Below are 23,712 nucleotides of genomic sequence, written 5' to 3' on the forward strand. Positions count from 1 at the left end.
GCAATAAAAGGCATGTACTGATGTCGAGGAGAAAGAGTGCGAGGTCAGCATAATCCTCTCATGAGTAAAGATTAGGATGCAGTGAATATAAAGTAGAAATACAGTTGGAGGAAAAAAAAAAAAAAAAGTAGTTTTCTTCAGATTGATGCTGTGCTTCCATCATGACCGAAAGGCCAAGATCACTCAATACTAATCAACAGGCTGGACACGAGCTGGTCTTTATCACTTTGTCCCTTTTATATGAGTCCCAACCTTGGCTGTGTGACCAGTTGCCTGATTTCTCATTTTGTTACACTGCGACTGACAAAGAGAGCAGCTCTGATTGAGGGGATCCATTAGGGATCAGCCTGAGGAAAGCCCGTTTGATGGATGAGACCAGCAGTCACCTTCAAAGCTTGCTAACAACACCTGTATCCTCCCTGTCACACACAGACACACACACACACACAAACACACACGGACACACACACACACACTTCTGCTGACATATAGCAATTTACTCACTTTGTAGGGAGAGAGGGAGAAAGAGGAGAGATATCTTGAAAGCCAAAAATCCATACCGGCCTGTCACATTCAACTTGTAGCCAAAACTAACAGTTGAGTTGCACTTTTCAAAATATATCTGATATTTCATAAAACAACAACAACAACAACAAATCGGATATAAGAACATCACAAGTGTTACTTTTCTTTTTAAACATATCGTCACATGGCTAGGATTTGACCAGTGGCGGGCCGTGCGTGATGCCTTCAGTGATGTCCGACTTCAATGATCACCTCTCAAAATACCATAATTTATGTCACCACATGACCATTGCTGGAGAAATACTATACAGCAGGGGTGTCCAAACTTTTTCCACTGAGGGCCGCACACTGAAAAATCAAAGCAAGCGGGGGCCATTTTGATATTTTTTATTTTAAAAACCAATACAATATATGTATAAAAAATATACATTTAGGCCTCAACTCAGGCTTGATACCGGGGACTCCAAAGGGTTTAGGTTCAAAAAAATTTAAAAAATGTCATTATTTAGTATTATTATTATTATTATTATTATTCAAAGTTTAAATATCTATATCAACATTAGGTATATCTGTCAATATAACGTTTTTTTGGTTTTTTTTAGATTTAAGTTGTAACCCAGTTTTTTATGGAAAAAACACAAAATATGAAATATTTTCCCCCAATAACATTTTAAAGTGGAACATTTCAGATTAAATAATAATTGGAGCTCATAACATAACTCATAACAACATTGATTTTAATGTATTATTATTTTTTGAGCATTGACACTTAAAAAAAAAAAAGTCCCACTAAAATTATTGGGGATCCAAAAGGGTCCTGCTCAGTAAAGTGTTAAAAAATAAACGGCCGTGGGGCCGTTAAAAAATTACCTGCGGGCCGCAAATGGCCCCCGGCCGCACTTTGGACATCCCTGCTATACAGGAACACATTTACGTCCTACTGGGCATTGAAACACATCAACAGTATACAAAACGAGTTATTTTCTGGCCGATTTAAAAATCAATTAACCAGCATCAGCAATTAAAACATATTTTATGGGGGTACTGTCAGAATTAAAACTGCAAAAAACATATTAAAAGTGAAAAAATTAAATATTTTAACTCACAATTTGTAGCACCCATTCGACGCCGTATAAGCCAGTGGTACCGCTCGTAAGTCGGCTGATTCGAGTGGAAATGGCGGGCATTTCCCCATTTCATGTCCGACATCGTCTCACGAGACCTAATTTCTCTTTAAATATCCTTCTTGAAAATGGCAATATATATTTGTCACCTAATCAACGTTTTGTTCTCCTTCTTTATGGGTCAACTCACTTTGGAATGACAAGTGAGTATCCAATCACAGTCTCGTTAACATCAGGCTACCTAGATAGGCTACTGTCAACAACTTGTGATCTGATTGGGTATCGCAACTGTCTGTCAACTCTGTGTTCTCAAATTCATCTGCTAACGGTTCCGATGAATATCCAATCACAGGACGCGTAAATCTCACGTTCAACGTGAGGCCAGCTAGAAGGCCTTACTGACAACAACTCGTGATCTGATTGGCTATCGCAACTGTCTATCAACTGTATGTCCCCGTTCACTTACAGTGCACGGACGCCTGCTTTGCTGATTCTGAACGCCCCGGACAGATTTGTTACAGCATGGCAACATAAGCTAGCTGAATTCTGATTGGATAAAAACTCTAACCTAAAAACAACAGAGTTGGAACGAGCATAATATGACATGAAGAGAATATGAATACTTTTAGATATTTATTAAAGTAAATTCAAAAATAATGTTATCTTTAAATATGATCATGATTTCTGGTTATGTTAGGCCAGCAGAGAAGGCCTTGCTGGCCCTGACGTCCCACCACTGGATTTGACAAATATCGAGGTAAAAAATTAGTTTTCCAAGAGGAGCTTTAAAAGGCTGAAATCATGTTGTGGAGGTTGCCCTCCAGGGGGTTCTTCTGACCACCAAGCATTGACATGAGAGCCCGGATCAGAGTTACAACACGGTTTATTTTGCAATAATGTCCGCCGATTGCTTTCCAGCAATTGTCTTTTTGTATCTGTGGCAGACTCGCTCTCACTCCAGCTCCCACAACCTCTCTCCTTCCGGCTGCTGCTTATAAAAGGCGACGGGGGATTAGATGACAAGGCCCACCTGGGCCATCTACGCACCTGTCGCTGTCTTCGAGGCCGGTCCTGGCACACCCCGTTCCGCTGCAGGCCCGCAGGCCACGGCGCCCCCACATACCTCCACCGCCAGACGCAGGCCGGGAAGCCGTCCGGCCGCGCCTACTCCGGTGGTGGAACATTGATTGACGTGAGTTCCTAAAACATGACTTTCGCCTGTTTCTGCTAATTTGTCAACTATTTATTTTGTAACCGTCTATTTTGGTGAATAATGTCAGAAAACACTTCACAGTCTTGCAGTCATGTCCATTGAAAATGACATCCTTCTGCATTTGAGTCACAACAAAGTGATTCACTGATTTGCCACCCTTTAAAAACAGACAGCGTTATTTGATGCTGCAAGTGGGTGAAAGCCACTGACTGATTTGTATCATAAAACTCATAATAATAATCTCTGTAATTTGCTGACAGAAAAACGTCTTCCATACCGTATGATAAGCAAAGCACACTACTACAGCTTTGCAGTATAAGTGTGCTACTGTATACTTAATTGATGTCGTTTAATAGCCTTTGTGTTATTTTAGCAGTGGTGTGCGGTCAGGGCCAGCAAGGCCTTCTCTGCTGGCCTAACATAACCAGAAATCATGATCATAATTAAACATAATTTTTAATTTTCTTTCTCTAAATATCTAAAAATATTCATATTCTCTTCATGTCATATTATGTTACTTCCAGCGCTGTTGTTTTTAGGTTAGAGTTTTTATCCAATCAGAATTCTGTAAGTGAGCGGACACATACAGTTGATAGACAATTGTGATAGCCAATCAGATCACGAGTTGTTATCAGTAAGGCCTTCTAGATGGCCTTACTCGTGACATTTACGCATCCTGTGATTGGATACTCACTTGGGAGTCCCAAGTGAGTATCCAATCACAAGTTGCGAAAACAGAAAGTGGCACCAGAGCATGCAAGCCATAGAATTGTTTGATTGATTGAAACTTTTATTAGTAGACTGCACAGTACAGTACACATTCCGTACAATTGACCACTAAATTGTAACACCCAAATAAGCTTTTCAACTTGTTTAAGTCGGGTCCACGTTAATCAATTCATGGTAGAAAGCCATAGAAAACTCACCGGTACTCTCAAAGGAGAGCAAAATGTTGATTAAGTGGCAGATATATATTTGCAAGGCCATTTTCAAGAAGGATATTTAAAGAGAAACTACATCTTGTGAGACGATGTCGGCCAACACCGGAAGCTATCCTGGCGGTGAAAGGGTTTGCCCCCCCACTTTCACACGAATCAGCTGACTACGAGCGGTACCACTGGCTTATACAGCGTCGAATGGGTGCTACATATTGTAAGTTCAAATATTTTATTCCTTAATTTTTTTCATGTTTCATTTGTTTTATACAATTCTTTTAATTTTGACAGTACCACGTAAGATATGTTTTAATTGCTGAAGCGGGTTTATCGAAAGTTAAATGCACAGAAAAATAGACCGTTTTGTACACTGTTGAGAGGATCCAATACATGTATCAATAGCGATGGGTACCATTCGCATTTGAACCGATACGGTACCAATTCCCGGTATACTGTGGAGAATGCATATATGTTTAAGAGTTCTTTCTTTATTCATAGTCATGTTTAAAGCAGCTAGTGTTTTTCCATTTGTACTCTTTCTATTTTTTTAAGTATATGTCCGCAAGTAAACTGTGTGTGTTACCTTGAAGGCTTGCAATGTAGGAGTTGGAGTACTCCCTTATATCTTATCTGTAGTAGAACAATGAGCCTGTATTCCTTTCTGGAGAAGGTGGGGGCTGTTTGCGGATTCAAGAAGTTGTCTCTTCCTGTTTGAATGTTAGAGCATCCCGTGATGATGGTATGACTGTATTGATGTGGGCTGGTCTCCTGAAGCTTCAGTAAAACATGATAATATTCCTATTCGGTCTTGATGGTCCTTCTTACTCTGCATATATGTCATCTGAAAGAATTTGGGATTGCCCAGTGACTTTAATTCCCTGAGAGTTAGACTGGTCAGACGTAAGAATACCTAGATATCTATACCGGTAGTCAATGGTACCAATTTATGGCACTTTTGTTTGTGTTACTGAATTTTAATTGTTTTTAAAAACAAAATCTATTTTTTATTGCAATATTTAAAAATGAGCTAATTATGATAACTGCTGTCCAGTTGTTATATCTTGTTTTATTATCGCATTTCTTAATCTCATTTTGAAGCAGAGGGTTACATTTGCGACCAAAAAATAGGTTGTGTAAGTATTGAAAAAAAAAATAGTAACACACGTGCAAATAAAGATTTCGACCCTTTAACTAGCATTTTGCTCTGAAAATAAATCCATCCAGATTTCATCAAGCTAGAGTAACACTTTTGCCCACTTGTATAGCATGTTTGAAATAAACATAAACCATAACCATAATCAAATTGACAATTGATTGACATGGAAGTGATTATTTTCAAACTAGTAAAAAGAACATTTATATTATGTAATGTCATATGTGTCAGCAGAAATGTTCAGCCTACAAGAATTCCACTTCCAACTAGAGAAAACATGCTGCAATAAATTATATATGAATTCTGTTTTACACATGGACACTCACATCAACTACAGTTCAAGAACCGTTAAAAAATAGCAACTAGACACATCAGAAGTTACTCACAAGTAAGGATTTGTTTCACTAAACACTTACCTATTCTTACTCAAGTAATTATTTGATGACTACTTTTTACTTTTACTTGGGCCATATTATTCTAAATTAACAGTACTTTTATTTGAGTACAATTTTGGGGTATTTACCCACCTCTGCTTATTACTTACCAGTTGTTTGTTTGTGACATGCATCTTAGTAGTTTTCACTAACAAATTTAGATTATTTTAAAATCACCATTTAAGTAGCTAATGCTAATCAGTAGCATATCAATAGCAAAGCCAATATACAAACGTATATAAGCATCAAGATAGCGCATCTTTGGAAAAGCGGAGCCTTACTTTACTTGTGTTGTAGCATCCATCCATCCATCCATCCAAAGCATCAGCAACCAGGCGTGACGTCAGGTGCAACCTAGGCACCAAAACATGGCATTGTTGAATTTTACGTTAATCAGTACCCTGAACCGGTGGTATTCGGTCAGTGCCAAAAAAGTACCGAATTCGGTACCCATCCCTATGTATCGATATTTACATCCACATCCACCTCATTTGATAGCATTTGTTGCTCTTTCTTGTTGCTCCGTTTCATCAACTCCTTAGAAATTAGACTCTGGTTTAATGTAGAGCCGAGTTCCGAATCCCATTTTTAAATATTGTGCTTTGCTGCAATGTATGCACTTTATCAGTTGCATATAAAATTGTGTAAATAAATTGTATATTTTGTAGGGGTGTCCAAAAAAATAGATTTTCGAATTAGTCGCGATTCTTATTTGTAACGATTCTTAATCAGTTCTTAGAAATCTTTTTTTTCTTCTAGCTGACATTTAACACAGCAAGTAAAATGTGATCTTTAACAGACTCCAGTAGAAACGTGCACAGGCTCCATTGTGGCCCCAATGTTGCCGCGACGTCACTTGCAGTTCGATAATGTGGAAACAAAGGAAGTTGACCAGAAGTTGATCCGTCAAAACCTCTCGAAGATGAAGAGTTGATTTGTCACTGGAGCTACAAGTAAGTGATTATTTTATTATACCTTTTATTAGAGATGTCCGATAATATCGGACTGGCGATATTATCGGCCGATAAATGCTTTATCTGCCTTTATTATCAAAATTATCGGTATCGGTTTCACACAAACAAGAGAATGCAAGCATACTTGATCAACAGCCATACAGGTCACACTGAGGGTGGGTGTATAAACAACTTTAACACTGTTACAAATATGCGCCACACTGTGAACCCACACCAAACAAGAATGACAAACACATTTCGGGAGAACATCCGCACTGTATCACAACATAAATACAACAGAACAAATACCCAGAACCCCTTGCAGCACTAACTCTTCCGGGACGCTACGATACACACCCCCGCTACCCCTACCCCCCCAAAACCACGCCCCCCCCCCCCCCCCCAACCCGCCCACCTCAACCTCCTCATGCTCTCTCAGGGAGAGCATGTCCCAAATTCCAAGCTGCTGTTTTGAGGCATGTTAAAAAAATTAATGCACTTTGTGACTTCAATAATAAATATGGCATAACTTGAGTTGATTTATTTTGGAAAACCTTGTTACATTGTTTAATGCATCCAGCGGGGCATCACAACAAAATTAGGCATAATAATGTGTTAATTCCACGACTGTATATATCGGTATCGGTTGATATCGGTATCGGTAATTAAGAGTTGGACAATATCGGAATATCGGATATCGGCAAAAAAGCCATTATCGGACATGTCTACCTTTTATGTTGTATCTAAATCGGTGTTTTAAACTTTAGGTATCATTCTTTGATGCGGCCGCAGCGTAAATGGATAGGACACTTGTGGTTTGTAGCTTTTTTCAATGAAGCAGCTCATTTCGACAGAACACTGGATTCTGTAAATGAGGAAGTTACTACTACATGAGAAAATATGGTCGCCACAGATCAGCGTGTTAGTGGGTTTGTGCCGTGGCTGTTAGTGGGATGGAAAACTGCATGAGGTGGAAGAAGAGAATTGCCAAAAGGAATGTAATCATGCTGCGCACACGAATGGCGTAGCTCCAAAGATGCCGGAAAAGTCACAATCAGGTCGCATTCAGGTCATATTGCAGTTTAGACTGCAGTCACATTTGAAAAGATCAAATTCTAATCAGATTTGGTAAACCTCCTGATGTGTCCCGAATTTGATGCGAAAATATCTGATTTGAAAAACTTTGGAACGTTTACAAAGGTAAAAAATATCCAATATAATACAAAACCCAAAACCAGTTAAGTTGGCACGTTGTGTAAATCATAAATAGAAACAGAATACAATGATTTGCTAATCCTTTTCAATTTATATTCAATTGAATAGACTGCAAAGACAAGCTACTTTACCTTCAAACTGGAAAACTTTGTTATTTTTTGCAAATATCAGCTCATTTGGAATTTGATGCCTGCAACATGTTTCAAAAAAGCTGGCACAAGTGGCAAAAAGACTGAGAAAGTTGAGGAATGCTCATCAAACACTTATTTGGAACATCCCACAGGTGAACAGGCTAATTGGGAACAGGTGGGTGCCACGATTGGGTATAAATGCAGCTTCCATGAAATGCTCAGTCATTCACAAACAAGGATGGTGCGACTCACCACTTTGTGAAAAAATGTGTGAACAAATTCTCGAACAGTTTCAGAACAATATTTCTCAAGGACATATTGCAAGGAATTTAGGGATTTCACCATCTACGGTCCGTAATATCAGCAAAAAGTTCAGAGAATCTGGAGAAATCACTGCACGTAAGCGATGATATTACAGACCTTCGATCCCTCAGGCGGTACTGTATCAAAAAGCGACATCAGTGTGTAAAGGATATCACCACATTGGCTCAGGAACACTTTAGAAAACCACTGTCAGTAACTACAGTTCATCGCCACATCTGTAAGTGCAAGTTACAACTCTATGCAAAGCCAAAGCCATTCATCAACAACACCCAGCAACGCCGCTGGGTTCACTGGGCCCGAGCTCATTTAAGATTGACTGATGCAAAGTATAAAAGTGTTCTGTGGTCTGACGCGTTCACATTTCAATTTGTTTTTGGAAACTGTGGACGTCGTGTCCTCCGGAACAAAGAGGAAAAGAACCATTCGGATTATTATAGGCGCAAAGTTGAAAAGCCAGCATCTGTGATGGTATGGGGGTGTATTAGTGCCCAAGGCATGGGTAACTTAAACATCTGTGAATGCACCATTAAAGCTGAAAGGTACATACAGGTTTTGGAGCAACATATGTTGCCATCCAAGCAACGTTACCATGGACGCCCCTGCTTATTTCAGCAAGACAATGCCTGCCAAGCCCCGTGTTACAACAGCGTGGCTTCGTAGGAAAAGAGTGCGGGTACTGGACTGGCCTGCCTGTAGTCCAGACCTGTCTCCCATTGAAAATGTGTGGCGCATTATGAAGCCTAAAATACCACAATGGAGACCCCCGGACTGTTGAACAACTTAAGCTGTACATCAAGCAAGAATGGGAAAGAATTCCACCTGAGAAGCTTAAAAAATGTGTCTCCTCAGTTCCCAAACGTTTACTGGGTGTTGTTAAAAGGAAAGGCCATGTAACACAGTGGTAAAAATGCCCCTGTGCCAACTTTTTTGCAATGTGTTGCTGCCATTAAATTCGAAGTTAATGATTATTTGCAAAAAAAAATTAAGTTTCTCAGTTCGAACATTAAATATCTCGTCTTTGCAGTTTATTCAATTGAATATAAGTTGAAAAGGATTTGCAAATAATTGCATTGTCTTTTTATTTACGATTTACACAACATTTTGGGGTTTGTATATAATAATATGTTGAACATCCTTATAACAATTGACTTTTGTAATTTTTTTAATCCAGGACTACTTTAGTCACTGATTAAATTAACACTTTAATTTTGGAAAGGCTGGATACAGTACACTAGTGTACAGCACACTGAAAATTCAAAGGTTACACATAAGGAAAGACTTTAATTGGCTAATTACTATAGTGGTGCTTAACGTGAGACTGAAAATAATTCTCTGCTCACTCGCTGTATTCTCAATTCATCTGCTTGGCCCCCAGTTAATACCGTAGTCATCATTTGCTTTTAGACGCTTTCAAGGACTATAATTACATCTACATATGCAACAATGTTTGCAAGATTATATGTTTGTGTCATTGTGTTGAACACGAATGCTGCGAGTGTACAAGTCTCCATGTATTGATGGGAATAGCCCGTCTGTGCCTAACAGGCTAATTGCGCTCAGCAGTATTATCTCATTAGGGCCCATCAGCATTTGACATTTAAATACAGAGCTGCTAAAAGCCTCTCAGCTTATTTAACTTGAACATTACCATCCATCACATTGCTCACAGAGGAAGGGTAAACGGTTCCGGGGGTCTTGTCTACTCCGTTTCTTCTATTTCCCCCACTCTTGAAACCTCTGAGTCTTAAATCTGCGATTGATGAATCTAATCAAAATAATGCTGCTAATCTCGACGACTTCGCCGCGAGAGCCGCTAAAAGGTGTCACGTGATTTGTACACAGTGCGAAAATATGGAGAGCGTGTTAAGATGAGTGAAGGCAAGCAGCGGGGGTGAGAAGAGGAAGGTGAGCAATGGAGTGTGGAGAACGAGAAGGGGAATGAAGAGTGAGACAGTGGGAGGAAGGTCAGAAGTGTGCCGTTACAGAGGAAAGGTAGAGGCTGATGGGCACCAAATGAACAAATTATGACGGGCTCCATTTTGCAGGATGGGGTCACCCCTCCCCCACCCCACTGCCACCCTTCCTCTCTCCTCCGCTCCTCCTCTCTCTTCTCCTCTCTGACAGTTCAATTTCCCCCTCTCGCCTCTCCGCTGCAGCCTGCTAATTGTGAGTGAAGCCTTATCATTGGGCCCCCCATTCACCCTCGGCCAGAGGCATCGCCGTGTCTGAGGGAGGAGACCGGAATGTCAAAATGTTATCCAAGACGGCAAACCGCCAGAGAGACAGAGGTCACACACGATAAGAGTGGACGCTCGTCCGAATTCGCAAGTACGGACGAGTCATCCTTTGCAGGAGGGACCAAAAATGTGCGCAGGAATCTTTGAAATGGATTGAAACATTGACACATAGAAACAAGCAGGTGAAGTCAAGGCAGTACCCTGCTTGGCACTCAGCATCAAGGGTTGGAATTGGGGGTTAAATCACCAAAATGATTCCCGGGCGCGGCCACCGCTGCTGCTCACTGCTCCCCTCACCTCCCAGGGGGTGATCAAGGGTGATGGGTCATATGCAGAGGATCCTTTCACCCCACCTAGTGTGTGTGTGACTATCATTAAGGAAAGAAAAGCAGCGACTGCTAATGTTAGTTGCGAGTACAGGGGTGTCAAACTTGTTTTCATTGAGGGCCACATCGCAGTAATGGCTGCCTTCAGAGGGACGTTTTTTTTTTTATTATTAATTAAAATTATGCATGCGGGCAATAACCTGTGATTAATCAAAATTCAAATTGATCTGATTTTTTTTTTAAATAAATATAATTTGACAGCATTGGTATAAATGTGTACCAGTAATCGCCTCATTTTATTACACCATTGCCTATGCGCTCGATTATTATATTTTTTCATGTACAAACTAGTGTTGTAACAATACCAATATTTTGGTACTGGTACTAAAATTATTTCTGTGCTTTTCAGTACTTTTCTAAATAAAGGGGACCACAAAAAACAAAAACATATGTTTCCTATTGCAGTTAAGTCCTTAAATAAAATAGTGAACATACTAGACAACTTGTCTTTTAGTAGTAAGTAAACAAACAAAGGCTCCTAATTAGTCTGCTGATGTAAGCAGTAATATATTGTGTCATTTATCAGTCTATTATTTTGTCAACATTATTAAGGACAAGTGGTAGAAAATGAATTATTAATCTACTTGTTCATTTACTGCTAATATCTGCTTACTTTCTCTTTTAACATGTATCTACACTTCTGTTAAAATGTAATAATAACTTATTCTTCTGTTGTTTGGATACTTTACATTAGTTTTGGATGATACCACAAATTTGGGTATCAATCCCATACTAAGTCGTTAAAGGATCATACATTGGTCATATTCAAAGTCCTCATGTGTCCAGTTTATAAACATAATATACATTTTTTTTTAAACGAAAGAAGATGTGATGCCAAAAAATATCGACGTAATCATAGTAGTATTGACTAGTTACGTGCCTGTACTTGATATCATTACAGTGGATGTCAGGTGTAGATCCACTCATGGTGTTTGTTTACATTGTAACGCCGGTGAGCTACGGTGAGTAGTGAAACATGTTTAGCTATTCCTCGTTCTGCAGGGATGATACTTGTAAGAAACTTACTTTATTTGTCGCCATGGAGACAAAGATTAGTGATTTAGAAGTAGCTAAAACATTGTACGTTTCAGAGACGGTATTGTACCGAAAATGATTCATTAGTATCATGGTACTATACTTATACCGGTATACCGTACAACCCTACTACAAACTAATGTTATCTTTACTAACATATTTTTGTAGTACACTATATAATAATGTAATATTTGGCATGATTAGATAATGTTTAGAAGATACGCATTTTTTCCTGTCAAAATCGAAATAATTATTTGCTTATAGTTTAAAAAATGAAGTATTTTCTTAACACCCATTTTTCCCAGGCTTTCGCGGGCCACATACAATAATGTGGTGGGCCAGATCTGGCCCGCGGGCCTCGAGTTTGACACCGGTGTGCTAGTACGATCCTCAGGCAGTGATGGGCAAGCTACTTTGAAAATGTAAACTAACCTGGGAGTTACTTTGGATTAAATATAGCCAAGCTACAGGTGATGCTATTACCACAGAATTGTAGCAAGCTACACCGCAATTCACGGCGGATGTAGCTTGCTGCATCAAAACCACATATGTTTAAAAAATATATATCGCAACTTAATATACAACTTTCCACCAAACAAATAGGCAGAGAGAGAATAAATTCTCAGTTTGATTGTTTATTACAATAAACACAAACATGCCCAGTGTCTGGCTTTTCAACATTTTAACATCACATGGACAAAGATAAGACCTTCTGGAGGAAAGTTCTGTGGTCAGATGAAACAAAATTTTAGCTGTTTGGCCACAATACCCAGCAATATGTTTGGAGAAGAAAAGGTGAGGCCTTTAATCCCATGAACACCAATCCTACCGTCAAGCAAAATGGTGGTAGTATTATGCTCTGGGCCTGTTTTGCTGTCAATGGAACTGGTGCTTTACAGAGAGTAAAAGGGACAATGAAAAAGGAGGATTACCTCCAAATTCTTCAGGACAACCTAAAATCATCAGCCCGGAGGTTGGGTCTTGGGCGCAGTTGGGTGTTCCAAAAGGACAATGACCCCAAACACACGTCAAAAGTGGTAAAGGAATGGCTAAATCAGGCTAGAATTAAGGTTTTAGAATGGCCTTCCCAAAGTCCTGACTTAAACGTGTGGACAATGCTGAAGAAACAAGTCCATGTCAGAAATCCAACAAATTTAGCTGAACTGCACCAATTTTGTCAAGAGGAGTGGTCAAAAATTCAACCAATAGGTTGCCAGAAGCTTGTGGATGGCTACCAAAAGTGCCTTATTGCAGTGAAAATTGCCAAGGGACATGTAACCAAATATTAACATTGCTGTACGTATACTTTTGACCCAACAGATTTGGTCACATTTTCAGTAGACTCATAATAAATTCATAAAAGAACCAAACTTCATGAATGTTTTTTGTGACCAACAAGTATGTGCTCCAATCACTCTATCACAAAAAAATAAGAGTTGTAGAAATTATTGGAAACTCAAGACAGCCATGACATTATGTTCTTTACAAGTGTATGTAAACTTTTGTCCACGACTGTATATACTCTATTGGAATTGGGACTTTTCAGCAATAACCTGGCCAAAGGAAAAGTTCAAAACATTTGTCTCACAAAACAGACATTAACAAACGTCATCTTTACATAAACAGAAATCAAGAAAAGTGAACATATTTTTGTGCCAGGACTGGAATCATTTTAACTTTTATACCAGTATGTAACTAAGCAACATGGGGTAATAGGTATTGACACGTTCCCATTGCCTCCCTGTAAGGTTTGCTCACACAGCTGTGCACTGGCACGTTCGAACAAAACAGAACGTTTATGAAATGTTAAAAACATCAATTGAATAAAAGTAACGGTAAATAGCCTATTGATGCACCCTGGAAGATACATCGTTTTTTTAAACAAGAAATTCGCTTCATGTTGTTTCTGTGATTTTGCATTATTGGCTTTATTTTAAGAAAAAATCTTAGGGTACATTAAACATATGTTTCTTATTGCAAGTTTGTCCTTAAATAAAATAGTGAACATATAAGACAACTTGTCTTTTATTAGTAAATAATCAAACAAAGGCTCCTAAATAGTCTGCTGACGTATGCAGTAACATATTGTTTGAGTTTGAGTTTGAGTTTATTTCGAACATGCAAGCATACAACATGATACATCACAATTTCCAGTTACTCTTTTCAACATGTTCGAAAAGGAGTAGGAAGAAGCAGAGCTTATTTAATCCTACCCCTTTTCTTTTACATAACAGGTTATTAGGTGACCACAGACGACGCGGTAGCTGTTCAAAGTCAGGACCCGGGGTGGACCACTCATCTGTGCATCAGTTGGGGGGACGTCTCTGCGCCGCTGACTTGTCTCCACTCAAGATGATCCCCTGCTGGCCCCACTATGGACTGGACTCTCACACTATTAACTAGATCCACTCAACGTCCATTGCACCAGTCGCCCAAGGGGGGGGGTCCCCACATCTGCGGTCCCCTCCAAGGTTTCTCATTGTATCCCATTGGGTTGAGGTATTTTTTGCCCTGATGTGGGATCTGAGCTGAGGATGTCGTTGTGGCTTGTGCAGCCCTTTGAGACACTTGTTATTAAGCTCTATATAAATACACTTTGATTGATTGATTGATAATCCTTGATGTCACTCGAAAAATCTTTTTTTTTTTTATAAGTATAGGGATCTGTTATGTATTGCAGGAAGGAGTTGACGGCACAAAAACAAGGGGGCAGTATAGCTCTATGATTAATTATATATATATATATATAAACATATATATATATATATATATATATATATATATATATATATATATATATATATATATATATATATATATATATATATATATATATAATAATCAAACAATAATAATATAAACTAAACAAGCGAATGGAATGTGACTAAGCCACGAGGGGGTATGTGTGTTTGACTGTGTGTAATTAATTGTTGTGTATTACCGTGATGTGTTGGGCGAGAGGAGGAACAAGGCAGGAAGGCAGTCCGTGGGGCAGACAGATGATCCAGGGCGAGAGAGAGGCGTCAGAGTCCGTGTCCATGCGAGTGGTCGAGGATCGAAGGATCATGCGGGGACAAAGGCAGATTGCTGGGGAGGACGACAAGGAAGAACAATGAAACCTACTCAGTGGCCTAGTGGTTAGAGTGTCTGCCCTGAGATCGGTAGGTTGTGAGTTCAAACCCCGGCCGAGTCATACCAAAGACTATAAAAATGGGACCCATTACCTCCCTGCTTGGCACTCAGCATCAAGGGTTGGAATTGGGGGTTAAATCACCAAAAATGATTCCCGGGCGCGGCCACCGCTGCTGCCCACTGCTCCCCTCACCTCCCAGGGGGTGATTAAGGGTGATGGGTCAAATGCAGAGAATAATTTTGCCATACCTCGTGTGTGTGTGTGACAATCATTGGTACTTTAACTTTAACTTTTAAACACGGAGGGGAAAACGCAGAGAGAGAGAGAGAGCATAAAGCTGGGTAGTCGGCTTACGGTACAGAAGACTAAGTTCCGGCGAGTATCCTTTGGTCCACTGGTCTAAATACCGCTCGCCCTCATCAGTCCCAGGTGTGTTGATTGCTGATCGCCCACAGCCTTGCCGGCATGTGGGCGTGATGCGGTCAGCGCAAGCAGGGGCGTGTCTCGGCGCGCTGCCAGCGGAGGTGCTGGCAGACCCAGCTGCCGGTGAAAAGCGGTTTCGAGCCCGCGCCGTGACGGGATCTATTCCATTGCACAGTTTGATTTTGTCATGATCCGTCACCCGGGTCAGGGCATGATTTCTGTTTAGCATTTCCTATGTTTTAGTCTGTTTCCTGGGGGCACCTTGTTTACTGTTGGTTTCCATGGGCACTGATTCTCCTCACCTGTCTTAGTTTAGCAATTAGTGTTCCCATCAGGTGTTTTGGTTGATCACTCCCCTTTATAGTTTTCTGTCACCCAGCACTAGTTGCTGGGTCAATGTTTGCTATACGCAACATTTACGTTCTCCTGCTTTTTTCACCTCGCTCTAGTGTTTTTTCTGCACACTAGTATTCCTCGTTTTTCCACCCTTGGTGATATTCTGTTTTTTTTAGCTCCACGCTTATTAGCGTCCTCGGTTTTGGTATTGTTGTCCTGCCGTTTAAAGGCCTACTGAAACCCACTACTACCGACCACGCAGTCTGATAGTTAATATATCAGTTATGAAATCTTAACATTGCAACACATGCCAATACGGCCGGGTTAACTTATAAAGTGCAATTTTAAATTTCCCGCGAAATATCCGGCTGAAACTGTCTCGGTATGATGACGTTTGCGCGTGACGTCACGGATTGTGCGGAAGTATTGGGACACCATTGTGTTCCAATACAAACAGCGTCTGTTTCCATCGCAAAATTCCACAGTATTCTGGACATCTATGTTGGTGAATCTTTTGCAATTTGTTTAATGGACAATGAAGACAGCAAAGAAGAAAGCTGTAGGTGGGATCGGTGTATTAGCGGCTAGCTACAGCAACACAACCAGGAGGACTTTGAGTTGGATAGCAGACGCGCTACCATGAGTACGCAGCTTTCTTCCAAACATTTGATCGCTTGCCCGTCAGTGCGTGCCGCTATGTGCATGTCACGTATGTAACTTTGGGGAAATATATGTGCTGTATGAACTTTGCGGAAGTGAACGGTACTTTGGGCTGTGGGATTGAGTGTGTTGTGCGGGTGTTTGAGTTGTATTGGTAAGTTATATGGACGGGAGGGGGGAGGTGTTTGTTATGCGGATTAATTTGTGGCTTATTAAATATAAGCCTGGTTGTGTTGTGGCTAATAGAGTATATATATATTTCTTGTGTTTATTTACTGTTTTAGTCATTCACAGCATCTTCCCTATCTGAATCGCTTCCACTGCCCTCTAATCCTTCACTCTCACTTTCCTCATCCACAAATCTTTCATCCTCGCTCAAATTAATGGGGTAATTGTCGCTTTCTGGGTCCGAATCGCTCTCGCTGCTGATGGCCATGATTGTAAACATTGTGCAGATGTGAGGAGCTCCACAACCTGTGACGTCACGCTACTTCCGGTACAGACAAGGCTTTTTTATCAGCGACCAAAAGTTGTGAACTTTATCGTCAATGTTCTCTACTAAATCCTTTCAGCAAAAATATGGCAATATCCCGAAATGATCAAGTATGACACGTAGAATTGACCGTTTAAATAAGAAAATCTAATTTCTTTAGGCCTTCAACCGCTGCTTGCTGCACAACAGCCATCTTGGCTTGGTTGAACACCACTTTATTTCACTCCAAGAACTGACATAACGGAATACAAACAAAAGGTAGCCTTCTTTTTGAGCATCTTCAACAAAACCGTATATGATAATTTTGGCCGCAATAACCGTTGGGAAATTTTGAAAGGTTATATCAAAAATCTGAAAGTCTGCTTTACTTCCAGGGGCAATACAACAAAACTTGGCTGTGAAGCATATTGGTTTCCCAGAGGCGTTTATAGGAAGAGTGACTGCTCTGATGCACATGCTTTTTGAAGATGGCTTGAAGAGATGAGTAACCCAGATGGCAAAACAGTCAATACTCCTCTGTCACCAATCTCGACTGAGAGCACTCGACATGTGTGTGCGAGTCAAGTGGAGCTGAGGCATGGTATTTACAAAAAAGGAGAATGGCAGTTTAAATGACATATTAGAATAAAACACACATCATGCGAACGCTAGTTTTTTCATTTACAATTGAAGTGGTGCCAACATGCCTTTCTTTTGCGCCACTTATTCTATAAGGCCATGTTTAGCACAGCCGCTGGATGGTGGACACGGGGATGGGTTTGAAGTCCTTTATTGGTCAGCTGATTGGGCTGCTCCCGGGTCAGAATAATCTGAATGCAGGAGGAACTATCAGGACAGAATCACTGACCCCAGAAATCCCCATCAAAGAAGGCTAGATGGAGGGAACGAGAGGGCTCAGAGGGGAGAAGATTTCGAGGAGGCGGGAGAGCTCACTCATCTATATTCCAACACTGGTAATAAGGGTTAATTCATTGGTTAAGGATTAACAAGGCGCAAGAGTGTGATAGGCAAGCAGTTGCCTTCTCAAATATAAGTTTAAATCAACCCCATTAGGCGTGATATAATTTCAGACCCGGGAGCCCCGTCTGGTGGGAAAGTAATTACATAGTGACCTCCGGGACTTCTCTTAAAGTAAAACTCCATTGGAAAGTCGGCCATTGTAATTTGCTGCATGCTTAAGAAATCTCTGCCTTTGCTACAGTTTGGTTAGAGACCAGCTCAAAGTTTGACTGTCAAAGACTGCTGATACATTCAGTATTTTGTGGAAGACGAGCACAATATCATGCGGTATTACCTTTACACAATCAAGCATGGTCATTAGGTCAAAAATTATTATTCTGTGTTTTTGTTTCATACAGTGAAGGGTTATTGGCAATTAAAAATGCCAGTCATATGGGATTTAATCAATTGTTAGCACAATCCATTTGGGGCTGCAATTGTAGTTGTAAACAAAGTAGTCCTTCCAGGACTTTGCTGGCTACTTTTGTTATTGTAGCGGGTTGAAATGCCTGTATTCGTGGCAGCTTTTTCAAAAAGTTGCAGCAAAAGTTCCGACATTTTGAGGCATATCTTTTGTGATTTCTATTAGTATAGTACCGCAATACTAATGAATGAAAAGTACCGGTCCACCCCCCCCTACTTCTAAATCACTAATCCTCGCCTCCATGGCAACGAATAATGTAAGTTTCTTACAAGTATCATCCCTGCAGGGTGAGGAATAGCTAAACATGCTTCACTACACACTGTAGCTCACCAGCGTCACAATGTAAACAAACACCATTGGTGGATCTACACCTAACATCCACTGTAATGATACCAAGTACAGTAGCGTATCTAGTCGATACTACTATGATTACGTCAATATTTTTTGGTATCACGACATCTTCTTTCGTTTTTTTTAATTTATATTATGTTTACAAACTCAGGAAATATGTCCCTGGACTCATGAGGACTTTGAATATGACCAATGTATGATCTTGTGACAACTTGGTATCGGATTGATACCCAAATTTGTGGTATCATCCAAAACTAATGTAAAGTATCCAACAAGAGAAGAATAAGTGATTATTACATTTTAACAGAAGTGTAGTATGAACAGGTTAAAAGAGAAAGTAAGCAGATAATACCAGTAAATGAACAAGTAGATTAATAATTAATTTTCTACCACTTGTCCTTAATAATTTTGACAAAATAACAGAATGGAAAATGACACAATATGTTACTGCATATGTCAGCAGCTAAATTAGGAGCCTTTGTTTGCTTACTTACTACTAAAAGACAAGTTGTCTTGTATGTTCACTATTTTATTTGAGGACAAACTTAAAACAAGAAACATATGTTTAATGTAACCTAAGATTTTTTGTTCAAATAAAGCCAACAATTTTTTGTGGTTCCCTTTATTTAGAAAAGTACCGAAAAGTATCGAAATAATTTTAGTACCGGTACCAAAATATTGGTGTCGGGACAACACTACTTGTAACATAAATCTCAAAAAGCACAAGATGTCAACAAAATTGGAAAACAAATACTGTATTGATGTTTTACTTGTTTTGTACCTCACAGGCTTAAAAGTAAACATTAAAAGGCAGTAAAGGCACATACTGAGAGCTCATTGTCAAATGACTGTAAATTATAACTAATGATAGTAATAATTACACTTGTAGAAACATCACCACCAAAGTCTTCCTTATTGTTCGCTGTCTGCTCTGTCGCTCACAAACATTCTCCATGTTTATTTAACGCTTGAAATGTTTGTTCATCTTAAACATATATTTGTTCCAACACATTTACCCACACATTAAGAACATTTGTGAACTGTTGAAAACGATATATAGCAATATTTTTTGTTGGTAAAAGAGACGATATGAAAATGTTTTCACACAACATCTCTGACATGCAAATGCTGCCCTTTTGCTAGGTCAGCATAGCAAATGAAAATCTGTTATATTATTAATTGCCTTACCATGAATAAAAAACAGATAAATATATTTGGGGTTGTCAAAGTAAAGTGTTACCTTTAATTTTCTTTAACGGTCATTTTTTTTAACGCGCAATTAACTTGCACGCATCTTGTCTGACCCTCGGCCCATTCCATTGCCTTGGGAAATTTTGCTGCTTCAGTTACAGTTGAGCCAAAAGCGGGAAAAAAATAGCGAGCAGAAATGGACAAAGAAATGGGTACATTATGGAAAACCCAAATCGATCCCCGGAGCAAATGTCTGCTGGCGCGTGTGAATTCAGAGAGGTGAAGCTTCACTTCCATGTGTAGATTAGAGGTTTTTTTTGGTTTGTTTTTTATTAATTTATTTATTTTTCTCTCTGGCACTCATCGAGGGTGCGCGCTCCCCTTTCCTCTCCCTTATCTCTCCTGCTTGCTTCTTTGTATTTTCTTGTCTTAACTTTTTTGTTGCCTCTTTTTGCACTGCTCTCCAAATCAACATTGGAACTATTTAACTGGCCTCAACGAAATTGACAAGATCTTGGGTTTAGGGGAACCTGCTTGTCGTGACGGAGCGGTTGTTGCTGGACACACGACGGACTCCAGGGAGAAGGAGTGCCGCGTGCCTGGCGACCTTTTTCTGTCGAGGACGTAAATATATCTAACTATTCGGAATTATGACAACAGGACATCTGCTGATTGGAGTAAGCGTTGCTCTGGTTTGTCGACAAATTGGAAGTTGCTGGCAGTCTTCAAAGTACCCCAAAGCTGCCACAAATGATTAGAAAATGTGGGAAGATCTGTGGACACTCTTGTGATTTTGGATCACATCGGACTGTCTGCCCCGCAGGTTTGAGGACCAGTCATAGACAATTTAGAGTGAAAAGCAAATTTTATTTTCACTCGTTTACAAAACATTCTAACTTGGATTGTTTCCCTGGCTTCGAGACTCTCCCGAAGGACAGTGCAGCGAAGACACAACAAACTCCCTTCTTGTCTCTCATGGACACACACCTGTTGTTGTTGACTTTGGACTAGCGACTGCACAACATCAAGGCCGCGGAACAGAGACACGCGGCAGGCTTACACACAAACATGCATCCACAAAAATATACGCCACACACATACATCCCCCCCCCCAATCCAACGCCCTCGACGCAAATCCTATAGGGGTGAAGAATGGATGGTCAGCGCCTGAGAGCTGCGGCCCGCCACCATGACCCCGCACTCCCTTCCCTCTGTTGCTAGATATCTCGAGATGTACGTTGTAAAATGTATATGTGCTTTGCTATGGAGGTTTTTCCCCACTCCAGACTGGGCTCCTAAGGGGGCCCAGTCTAGATTGTATTTTTTTTACTCATCCTTCCCCGACGTTTTACCTTTTTCCCATCTTTTACGGGGCGCCTTGTGGCGACCCATCAGCGTTCCTGTTCTGTAACCCTGTACACTGTTTGTCTAATCTTGAACAGGTTTGTGCTGAAAACAAAGTTTCGTTGTACTTGTGCAATGACAATAAAGACCTATCCTATCCTAGTTTAGTGCATTGATAAAATAAAATGTCGCTTGTTCCTGTAACTGGTTTAGTAAGATGGGATACAAGCTATCCAAGACTGTAGGCAGGAAGTCGAAAGGCACTTCTTTATCTGAGACTTTCCAATGTCAAAACATGTCAAGACACCTCTTCTCAAACCAATCACACAAATCCAGTTTCAAAATAAAAGCGCTACACGTCACATCCGATTTAATGAACTAAACTACAATAACAAAATAAAAGTTTCTTACACTACGATTATGCTTTGTCAAAGATGTGTTGTAATGTAATCTGTGATATTTCTACTTAAATAAATGCAGATACATCAATTGAGTTATAGAAAGGAGGCATTGTTTGTGACAGGCTGAAATATTGTGCATATTCTTTTTACAACACAGAATGCTGAATATTACAATTTTTTAGTAAATACTAGAAGGTTCAATGGTAAATGGATTATACTTGTATAGCGTTTTTCTACCTTAAAACCTCTCAAGCTGTTTGTTTACATGCTTTTTTAATTTCTCTTTGCTATTTGGGCTTATTGGACCCTAATTACAATAAAAACTAAAAATCATCTTTTGATATGATGTGCTTGTGATATGACATCTGACTGTTCCCACCCCCACGCCCCCTCTATTCGCCATCTTCCTGACAATGCTAAACTGTGAACTATGGTCAACCTGCACTTCAATGCAGTTTCTATGCCGCTGGACAAAGCTCAAACAAAATCTCGTTGACATGTATGACTTAAGTGTTATTATGACAATGACAATAAAGGAATTGATTGATTTTTAGTCCATAAGTACACAAATGTGTACTTCATGTGTAGTGAAATGCTAATTTGTATTTTTACACTTTTTTTTCCAAAATTCCATTGACACCACCAGATAGCAGTATAAGTGTCCACATAAGCGGCATAAGACCCCAATTCAGTAGTGTACACAATTTTGGAAATAAGAGCTAAAAGGTGCTGTCCACGCATGTGGCCACTAAGGCCTTTAGAGTTAACACATTTTCAGCGGTGATATGAATACCATAACTTGTACAAAGCGTATTACACAGAATATCAGAAGCATTTATTCAGGTAGAAATATTACAGGCTATATTACCAAACATTTAGACGATTAAACCATGATCGTAACAATCCACATTGTGTTATTAATGTGCAAAACTAGTATTTTTTTATTGTCATTGAAAGCGTGTTGATGGTAAATTTGTGTTGAGCTGTTCAAACAAGCATAATTTGTCATGCTTCTGTATTCAACATGACATGCCAGATCTGCTCCTAACGCCCTGCTGCTGCAGAGCCCATATTTGGTGTTTCCTGGGGTGGAGCCACTATCCCACACCTGACTGCACTCTGCGATCAGGCTTCCATAAGCCCTGCTGTTTCTACTCTGGTCACCGGATTGTTCCTCTGCCTTGCCTGTTCAAGTGTCTTTATGCTGTACTTGCTATGGTTCCCTAGCCTGTGTTATCATTCTGACTCTTTGCCTATCTCGGGGGTCAGCAACCCGCGGCTCTAGAGCCACATGCGGCTCTTCAGATGCGCCCTGGTGGCTCCATGGAGCTTTTTCAAAAATGTATGGAAATGGAAAAAAAATGGGATGAAAAATATGTTTTCTAATTGTTAGAAATCCCACTGTTTAATATGTTAGTTTTTATGCTCCACTGATGAGAGTATTAGGCAAGTGCCGTTCTGTCCTACTAATTCAGCGGCCCTTGAACTCACCGCTGTGTGGACTGTGACTCAGCAGTTTGTTTACATGCATAACTTTCTCCGACGCTGCCACAGAAAGACGTGTTTTATGCCACTCCTTCTTTGTCTCATATTGTCCACCAAACATTTTATGCTGTGCGTGAATGCACAAAGGTGAGCTTTGTTGATGTTATTGACTTGTTGGAGTGCTAATCAGGCATATTTGGTCACTGCATGACTGCAAGCTAATCGATGCTAACATGCTATTTAGGCTAGCTGTATGTACATATTGCATCATTATGTCTCGTTTGTAGGTATATTTGAGCTCTTTTAACTTACTTTACTTATGTCCTCTGTGTATTAAATGTATATCTGCATGTCTCATGACACATTATCTAAATGTAAAATGTTCTGCATTTCAGATAGTTGTTTGTGTGCTATGTTCCAGACCACAGCAAACTGTATCCATCTTGCAAAGATTGTAATAAATCCATTTGAAGAAGACGGCCTGTCGTTTCCTTTAACTTGGACACACACCTTTGGCCATTAAAAGCCAGTAATTTCCAGGAGTTATCTCACCCTCTGAGAAGATTTACCAATGTTTTCCAATGTTGTAAAAATGTGTAGAATAAATATTACATTTCAACATTTTTGTCTGACGTTGGCATTACGTGTTTAGAATTATTTTTTTATGAATTTATACCATTTTGGTATAAGGCTGTAACGCAACAAAATGTGGAAAAAGTAAAGCGCTGTAAACACTTTCCAAATGCACTGTACATGAAAACTAGGAAATGAATGTTTATATAATACATTACCCAGAAGGCTTAATGC

The 23,712-nt window shown here is 39.8% G+C and overlaps 1 protein-coding gene across 4 annotated transcripts in view; it reads right to left on the reverse strand.

Moving 5' to 3' along the window:
• Window positions 1-23,712, reverse strand: part of LOC133632807 (homeobox protein orthopedia-like) — a 221,786-nt gene that overhangs the window by 164,584 nt on the left and 33,490 nt on the right. For 2 of the 4 annotated variants that reach the window (XR_009821712.1, XM_062025506.1), the window contains exons 2-3: window positions 14,607-14,752; window positions 5,666-5,738 (exon numbers count right to left, since the gene is read on the reverse strand). The gene's annotated coding sequence lies outside the window, so the exon portion shown is untranslated. The remainder of the gene's footprint in view (window positions 1-5,665; window positions 5,739-14,606; window positions 14,753-23,712) is intronic. The other 2 variants (XR_009821711.1, XM_062025505.1) reach the window with 1 other exon arrangement.

This window comes from Entelurus aequoreus, linkage group LG17, assembly GCF_033978785.1.
Source record: "Entelurus aequoreus isolate RoL-2023_Sb linkage group LG17, RoL_Eaeq_v1.1, whole genome shotgun sequence".
Classification (NCBI taxonomy): domain Eukaryota; kingdom Metazoa; phylum Chordata; class Actinopteri; order Syngnathiformes; family Syngnathidae; genus Entelurus; species Entelurus aequoreus.